General features: G+C 38.1%; 1 protein-coding gene across 3 annotated transcripts in view; it reads left to right on the plus strand.

Annotated features, from left to right (window-relative positions):
• Positions 1-1,103: 1,103 nt before the first annotated feature.
• The window catches only part of CYSLTR1 (cysteinyl leukotriene receptor 1), a 77,168-nt gene continuing 69,927 nt past the window's right edge, over positions 1,104-8,344 (plus strand). For all 3 annotated transcript variants that reach the window (XM_011976897.1, XM_011976896.1, XM_011976898.1), the window contains exon 1: positions 1,104-1,617. The gene's annotated coding sequence lies outside the window, so the exon portion shown is untranslated. The remainder of the gene's footprint in view (positions 1,618-8,344) is intronic.

Below are 8,344 nucleotides of genomic sequence, written 5' to 3' on the forward strand. Positions count from 1 at the left end.
CCCTTTCTCTTTTCTTCATTTCTTAAGTATGAATTGCCCTTCCACTGTAGCTCAAAATGGTTATAACATTTCAGACTGGAGGAAAAGTGATAATTCACTCTTTGTCTCACTTATAAACTTTCCTATAGATCTTTGGGGATCCAAACTCAGTTGAAGAAATACTAGTTTGAATGTCAGTTTAGTAACTAAAACTCCCTAGGAGAGGATTAGAAAGTCTAGTCTTGAATCCAAATGTTATCATCCCTTCTAATGTGGTTGGATAGCCTTTTCCTCCAACTATCACCATCACCACCACAATCCAGAACTCTGTGAAAAGAGATAAAGATTCAAGGGGCCTTAGAGTGATTGCCCCAGGTTGGTTGTGAGGTAATTCTTGTACCTAAAGATACAAAGTTTGAGCAAATGACTTTGTCCCTACGGCAGGTAGCAAGCCAGAAGGCTACTGCTGGGCTCATATTTTACAAGTACATAAAACTAGTTGTTAGTTATGGGGCATGTTTACAAAGTGTTAAAATCAACATATTTATGCCCATCTCCATATAGAATCCTCTTAATATAACTCAAGATAATTGATGTAACAAATTCACATCAGGGTCTTCTCAATTTGGTTTTTAACAACGAAGTGCTTACCCAGGCTTCAATCAGCACATACCAGACTGCTATGTCCCTATTGTCCAGAAGCCATACTGAGCACCCCAGAGCTCTAACACCTCAGAGCCTAGCCAAAGGCCAAGAACACTTGCCTGATCCCCCAAATTTCCAACACAGGACCACTGACAGCAAGCCCAGTCATTCCAGATCATCTTCAGTGGGACAAAAAAAGAAAAAAAAAAAACAGTTTTAATCCAATGGAGGCAATTTATTGTTATGAAGACTTCAGGAAACAAAGCTCAAAAAGTAACCAGAAAGGAAAAGGCGTTTTAGAATGTGGATAGAGCCACATGTGTCATTAAGGAGAGAGAGTGAGAAACAGAGAGATGAAATTTACGTTGCTTAAGATCAAGTTTCACATCATGCCAGTTATATTAGCATATACTGGCATGATTATCTTTCCCCACTTACAAATAGTCTAATGACCTCACAGTCATGGAAATCAGAGAGAACTAAGCTGAAGAGAGAACACTCCCCCCTGCTTCCCATCTTAAAGCAGCAGAATAATTTCCTGAGAATTCTATTCCTGAAGCTAGGAAGAAAAGCTTATTTATACATACACACAACCTGCAAGTCTCCAGTTTCTATTCTTCCTTCCTCTCTGACCCTTCCCCTCCCCCACTTTGCACCAGAGAAGTCAGACTCCGGGAGTGCTTTAACAGTTTGAAGGCTAATCTGAAAGAGGAAGAAGAATCTGTATATCTGTATATATTGGCTAGCAAATGTGCCCTGCCCTCTCTCCTCTTAAAAATAGCAGCAACCCATCTTTGCAAAGAAGCTTGCCTATAGAGCAGGCACTCTGTGAATGGACTGTGCTTTTATGACCCTACAGGGTATCCAGATACTGTGCAGCTCACCAACAAGGATTAGTTGCAAGGACTGGTAGATCGAATTTACTGAAGACTTGGAGCTTGCTTCTGAGAAAAAACGCAAAGGACAGTAAACTGTGGACCTTGAAGTTAGCAGGTAAGGAAACTCAGTATTCAGTACTGAGACCAGAACAGTATGTAGTAAAACGTTACTGATGGTAAATTTTAGCAAATTCCCAGGAGTTTGGGGATAAGTTATCTGCCTTGCTTGCTTTAAGTTTGGGTGCTAGTATGAATTCTTTCTGCTTTATTTCTTAGCCAGAGATCTGATTATATGATCAGTCTGTCAACAAATATTGCTCAGTGCTTCTTCTAGGGCTCGATGTGGCAATATACAGAGGAGACACACTCTGCAAGCCTCTAGCACCTTTGCAATTAAGCCAGAAATGTGAGATATGTTTTCAAATCCATTTTGAGGGTTCAGTGGAGTTTCTCTAATGTAGTGATATTTTCCTTCAATATGGAAAATAAATATGTAGTGATTACTGAAGGTAAACCAGTGGGGAGTAAAATTTTCATAAGGTAGTTTCACATTTATTATCCCACTCGAACCTTTCAACACCCCATAATTTAGACAAGGTAGGTGTTACTGTCCGTGTTTATGAAAGAGAAAATAGACTGAGAGAGGCTAAATAAAATTCTTGAAACACACCGTACAACTAGAAAGTAGCCAGTTCTGGCCAGAGACTGTAAAAATAAAGCTCTCTCAACTATAACTGAATAGAAGAAAATTGCATGATCTATTTAGCAACTTAGATTCATCTGGCGTAGACTAAGTTTACACAGAGCCAAAAATTCATACATTTTAATAAAATCTTTAGCCAGTAACAGTTTTCTACTTAGCGGCAAAAAAGCTGTTTTCAAGAGGAAACAAATGGGTTGGTGAGCTCCACCTACTGAATTCAGTGGTTCTGCTTTCCAGTATTCTGATTATTTTGAAACCTAGAGAGAAGCTATGATACCATACGTCTAACGAATGATTATTTTAAAAGAAACTGTAACTAAATCTGAACTAGACTGTACACTATTTTAAATACAAAAAAATGTATTTTTACAATGCATTACAAAATACAAAGGACTGCATTACATTTGAAATACATTAGGAAAATTTGTTCCTAGACAATTTTAACTTTATTGCAAGAAGTCTTAATCATTCAAAAATGGTTTCTGTTGTTATTTTACTATTAATGGCTTAATTAGAACTAAAAGCTATCTGTTTTTACATCATAAACAACCTCAAGTGCTATATTTACATTCATCCATAAATAAATAAAAATTATTTATTTTTAATAAAACATTGTTCCCCTGTTCCCCTAAGTATTGACTACACCAGCCAATCAGGGTTCCTCCTAATAAAATAAGTCAGTTTGGGAGCCAGTAAGCACACAGATAATGGTAGGTTAAGAAAAGTTTGCAATTTGCTTTTAGACTTAATCTAGCATGTTAGTGTATTCCTAACCCAGAATCATCAATTCTCATTTTCCACTACCTTCCCTTAATGAAATTTTGATGCATTTAGAAACTATTTATCTGTCATAAAAGCGAGATTCTTCCACAGTATAGAAAATTATAAGTTTGTATTTTCAGTATAATTGGCCGATAATACAGGGAAGGTGCTGATTCTTAAGGTACATACCCAACCTTGTGAATTCGATACTGTGAATGGTAACTATCATAATCTCCCAAATGACATTGCCCAGTATGGACCTCTACTTTGGTCCATTTTGTTGTTCTCATGTTCTTAACACCTAACAGTGGCTGCTCTAAACTATCTTGCTGCGTGGATTTCAATGGGAGATAAACTGGGTAACTGGGATCACTGGGAGTTCACCCTAGCTTTGACATGTAAACAGCTGGGTGTTCTCTGGCAAGTTAATGGCCATTAGTATTTCTTGGTTCTTTTGTGTATCTAATGCAGTAATGAGCTAATAGGAATATTTTCTAAATCTCTTAAAATGATAAATATAAAATCTGAAAGCAATTTGAAAACACAAACCACCAACAGAAGGATTTTGTTTAAATTCCATTCATTCCAGTAGGATAAAACACATAACAAAACTGATTGCATGGGGAGAGAGTAGAGCTAGATACTTTCTACTCCCTAGACTGTATTTCTAGGTCAGGGACATCACTCTAAGTCTCAGCAACTTCATCCTACTCTTAGGACCTGTCAGTAGCATCAAACACTCTGGATTATAGTTGTCACTAGCCCTACAATACTTATGCACACCCTCAATGTGAACTCTAAAAGGAGTAAAACTATTTAAGAGTAGTATTTAAGAAGTATTTCTGTGAAAGCACTATCCACTTTTTGTTGTTACTACTTTAACCAAGCCCATTGATTCTTAGGATTATATGCTAAGGATTAAAATAGTTTTTTGCACCAAGTTTTGAATGCAACACAATATCCCACTACTCTTTCATAAAACCACTAGTTCAATCACAGATTTGGTTATAATACAAATCATGTTTTTAAAATATGTATGTGTAGTTGTGTGTGTGTGTGTGTGTGTGTGTGTGTCTAAAATAAAAAGACCTAAAGTCACTTTTATCTCTCACTCCAGTGTTATTTGCATTTCAGGCCACATGAACACCTATGTGGTATGATTTAAGGGTCAGTGAGAAAAGTTTTCCCAGTTCAATCAGATATGAACAAACTGTTGAAAGATATATTTATATCAGTCAACCCTACAAAAGACAGATTAGTCAGTATGTCAATTTGTTGCTTTGCAGTGCAGAAATAAAACTGTTGACTGGGTGTGGTGGCTCACGCCTGTAATACCAGCACTTTGGGAGGCTGAGGTGGGTGGATCACAAAGCCAAGAGATTGAGACCATCCTGGCCAATATGGTGAAACCCCATCTCTACTAAAAATACAAAAATTACCTGGGCGTGGTGGTACCTGCCTGTAGTACCAGCTACTTAGGAGGCTGAGGCAGGAGAATCGCCTGAACCCGGGTGGCAGAGGTTGCAGTGAGCCAAGATAGAGCCACTGTACTGGAGCCTAGCGACACAGTGAGACTCCGTCTAAAAAAAAAAAAAAAACTGCAAGGAAGCCTGATAGACTCATAGCAAGAAGTACATATCCTCATCCTTACAGAAAAGGCAATAAAGTCATTCCTTTTACCTAATTTGATTAGATAAATCCAGACATCTTAGGTCCATTAATTCATGTTACAATCAAGGTGCTAAAACACCATCAGATGACAATTACTTTTGCCTTTAATTAAGAATTCTTTTTTTTTTTTTTATGGATTAGTAGAAAAGGCCACTGTATAAATTCTTCTATACTGCTGCTTCATTCTGTCTCATCCCACTCCATCTCATCATGACATGACCTCTCCTTTCTTTGTGCCCCTCAGTCCTTCTTCTAGACTAGGGGTGGGGGGTACATAGGGAAGAAAAGAGAAAGAAAAATATTTTAAATTTGGGGGATAAGTTAGGAAGAGGTCCTTATAGAAATAGAGGAAAAGAGACAGAAGAGTAAACATAAGCCCTCGGACATTTAACACATAGTTGATTTTCCTTTTGATGAATAAAATGTCATTATCTTGTTTAGAGTGCTTTCAGAATCAATATAACCCAGACATTTGAGCTCCTACTTAAATGTAACTGATAGAAAAGAAACAGGAGTTCAGATCTAGACTTAGGGTCCTTGAGCTAAAGAAAAAATAGGAGATATTTGGACATTGTTTTATTTTTCATCAATCCCTTTTCCCTAAAAGGAAAAGAAAAATCCAATTTTGAATAGCATTTCAAGATGTCTAAAATATAAGACTTGTTAAGATTTCTCATAAATTTCACATTAACAGTGTTTGTTTCTAGAAATGGTTGTCTTTGTGTTGTCATGGATTCAACAAGCTCAGTGGAATTGAGCTAATAATAACAACACTCAAACATCTCAGATGTGTCTTACATACTTATTCCAAAGTTCCTAGAAAATGTTCAGGCCTCAGAAGGTAATAAAGCTTCTTTTCATTCCAAATTGGTTACCATTTGTGGTTGATCTGAATTTGAATTCTTACTTAAGACAAAGGGCCTTAAATAAAAAGCAATCTCATAGAGAACAATTATTTGGCAAGAACCAGACATCTAAATGCCAAGATGATAGAAGCAGGCCTCAGAGTTAGCTGAGAGCAATGACCTCAGAACATCAGAGGATTCCAAGCTGCTAGGAATTAGGTAGAGAGTTATAGAGGTATTCCTGGAAAAAGGCCCTCTAGTTAGTGCTTTACAAGAAGTTCAAAAGTATGTATGTAAGTTGCAACACATTTCTATCATCCAAACTAGGGGTGAAAGTATCCTGCACTATACACTGTCGCACGCACTCATGCACTCCTCAAGATCTCTATTGCCTTTTGGTAACTTTCATTTCCCTTAAGGTCTGGTCTTATGCATCCTTTTAATCTGGTTACACAGGATAAAGCATTTTTGGCACAGTACAATGGAAGGAGACACACTGTCACTAGTTCTGAATGCCACAGTCCAAGGTCCTTTTTGGTTTGACAGTGTCATATAAAGTTTAGATTCCAACTGTCTGACAACAGAATGGCCTGAATTGATGGGTTTGACGTTCTCCTCTTAAGGAGAATAAGAGACTACAGAAGAAACACCTGAGAACTGTCAGCAACGAAGTATCAGTCCCCCCATAGTTTTAAATACCAATGAGAATACATATCCTTGGAAATGTATTCCCAAAAAGCATATCCCTGTGAGCAACACATCCCTGGAAATATAAAGTAAGAAAGCTACTTATTGTAATGATAGGGCTAAAGTGATCACAGACAGAAGGGTCATTCTGCCCTCTTCCCCCAAATCCTTCACTATGATGGAAGAAAGTCACTGGGATCATTAGTATAGCCTGATGGCTTGTAGATTAAGTCTCCATAGAGAATGAGTAGCTTTACTCTAGTCAATCAATAAACAATCACTCAATAAACATCAATTCCACATTTTCCTATGTGCAAAGAGAGATATGACTGTGGGGTGGTGTGGTCAAAGTAGGTGAGCCTTATATGAATAAGAAAGAGAGTAATAAAAATTTAAATTTTAAAGAGCTTTGTAATTTACAAAACACTCATATTTGTTGACTCTCCTATTCATTCAGATATTGATTCAACAAACATTAATGAGTGCCTACTGTATCAAAAGATTAATACAGCATTGTCCCTAACCTCCCTGAGCTCAGACTTACAGGATGGCACAACCAACTTTTTTTCATTTGACAGTAATAGGCTACATGGAGAGGAGGAAAGAGGGCACTGGGGAGTTGGTCAAATAAAAACAGTGCTCCACTGAGCTGCACCCTCTTAAAATATGTTTTCTGCATCCTGCCACTGCTCAGCAGCAGAAGAGGAAGTATCAGTTTTAGGAACCCTGAGTCCCAGCCTCCCCACTTCCTCTTCTGCTTTGGCCCTGCCTTCATCACCCCACTCCTGTTGGCAGTCCTCCAACACATACAGACTATCTGGTGCATGCTAGTATTTACTAGAAAGGTAAAGGAAATCTTGGCAGGCATATAACTTAATAGAATCATAAAAGTACATCCAGATACTGATTTAATCATATTGTCTCTGCTGTTGGTTCAATCCAAAAATACCCATCAGTCTCATTCAAACCCTATAATCAAACATATCCTTGAGTCTTTGGATTTCCATTAGTCTCTGACCTATGGCACTTTTGAACTCTCCTCCAGCCCCACCAGACCATTTATGTTTTTTTTGTTTTTTTGGTTTTTTTTGGTTTTTTTTTGAGACAGAGTTTCACTCTTGTTGCCCAAGCTGGAGTGCAATGGCGAAATCTCGGCTCACCGCAGCCTCTACCTCCTTGATTCAAGAGATTCTCCTGCCTCAGCCTCCTGAGAAGCTGGGATTATAGGCATGTGCCACCATGCCCGGCTAATTTTGTATTTTTAGTAGAGACAGGGTTTCTCCATGTTGGTCAGGCTGGTCTCAAACTCCCGGCCTCAGGTGATCCACCCACCTTGGTCACCCAAAGTGCTGGGATTACAGGCATGAGCCACTGCTATGCCTTCTTTGTTTTAAGATCTTTGCCTCCCTTTCTGCCGAAATGTGTAGATTCAATCTGCTCCACCCTCTTTCCTTTCTTCTCTGGTGATTTGTAAAGTGTCCATCCATGAGCCATGGTCCCCTGCACTCTGCGAATTTTCAGGTTTCTTTTAAATAGATTCTACCCCGCTCGATGTATCCACATTTTACTATCACTTTACATCATTATTTAGATTCTTGCATAACAGCACCTGTGCTTACACACACACAGACACACACACACACACACACACAGAGAGAGAGAGAGAGAGAGAAACATGCTCCTTCCTCTGATCCTAGACATCCACCCTGGAAAATTACATATTCTATTACTCAACAGCTCTTAAAACCACACAGTTACTCTTCAAAGTTGCCCAATTCGGAGAGGAAAAGAGCAAAAAATGAATAAAGCAATTCACTGCCACTAATGAGCTATGAGCTTACTGTCTAAATGGGTGTGACAGGCATGTAAGCAAAAAGAGTAATTACAGCACTGTAATAAACGAAAGAATAGAACTATGCACATGGGAGTATTCATAGAGAGTGATAACTTCAACATAAATCTTGAAGTGTAAGTAGAAATTTGCCAGGTTCGCCTCTTGATTATTTAAGTGTGAAAGAGGATGCATAGATCACCGTGAAGTAGCTAAGGCATAACGAGATAAGGATGCTGAACTAAGTCGTTGAAAGAAAGAAAGAAAGAAAGAAAGAAAGAAAGAAAGAAAGAAAGAAAGAAAGAAAGAAAGAAAGAAAGAAAGAAAGAAAAAGAAAGAAGGA

This window comes from Mandrillus leucophaeus, unplaced genomic scaffold (assembly GCF_000951045.1).
Source record: "Mandrillus leucophaeus isolate KB7577 unplaced genomic scaffold, Mleu.le_1.0 Scaffold1703, whole genome shotgun sequence".
In the NCBI taxonomy this organism is placed as follows: domain Eukaryota; kingdom Metazoa; phylum Chordata; class Mammalia; order Primates; family Cercopithecidae; genus Mandrillus; species Mandrillus leucophaeus.